Genomic DNA, 1,085 nt, shown 5'->3' on the forward strand with positions numbered 1-1,085 from the left:
AATGTACAAAGCAATGTTGGATAATTTTGGCATTGCATATTATTTTTATATGGATGAGAATGTGAGTAAAATGAAATAGACAGAAAGAAAAAAAATATAAACATGAAGAATTAACTCATTAAGAACTAACATTGCGTTAATGCAACATTTACAGTTTTTTTTTTTTTAGTTAATATTACATACATAATTAAATTTTGTTTTTTAATGTTATAGTTATAAAAGAAAATTTTAAGAATTTGCTTTATAATATTAATAATTTTTTTCAATATTTTTGCTTTCTTAAAAATTCTAAAATTTTATAAGTTTGGATAAATGTAATATTTATAAGTATTATGATGATATATATTCTTTTTTAAATCATGAAAATTTCATTTGTATTTTTATTTTTTGTAATAATTTTCTATAAATTATCTGTTTTAATATATATTTTGTACTTTGACAAAATATATTATATTTTATATATAAAAATATATTTTATTTTCTTTTTTTATTAATGTTGTATTTGTGCAACTTTTATGTAATATTTCACTGCATAGTCCTTAATAAGTTAAACAAAAAAAAAAAAAAAAAAAAATAAGAAAGAATAACGTATAATCTTCGAGAAATTGTACGTAATGAATTTAAATCAAATGTGTGTATGCATCACGTGAATATGTGTATAAGCATGCGTATATGTGTATATAGGATCGATGTCCTTTTGAAATGTATTGTCACCATTTTCACTAGGAAGAAATAAGTGAAATTTATTATTATTACTCTAGAACAAAATATTTCCAAAAGTCGTTATGCCTAAAATCTAAAATGAGTATCCATATATGTATATTGATTATAGATAGTAAACAAATGAGATTAGTAGATTATCAAAAATAACTCAAGATTTATTAAATACGTTTTCAACGCGTGACGTAAAGTTTTATTTTTTATTAGCAAAACATATAAAAATATAATAAGAAAACTATGAACATTGAAAATTTTTAGAATGATTGAAATAAAACAATGAAAGAAGGGGAGAGGGAGCGAGCGAGCGAGCGAGCGAGCGAGCAAGAGAGAGAGAGAGAGAGAGAGAGAGAGAGAGAGAGAGAGAG

Source organism: Apis dorsata, unplaced genomic scaffold, assembly GCF_000469605.1.
Source record: "Apis dorsata unplaced genomic scaffold, Apis dorsata 1.3 scaffold_92, whole genome shotgun sequence".
Classification (NCBI taxonomy): Eukaryota; Metazoa; Arthropoda; class Insecta; order Hymenoptera; family Apidae; genus Apis; species Apis dorsata.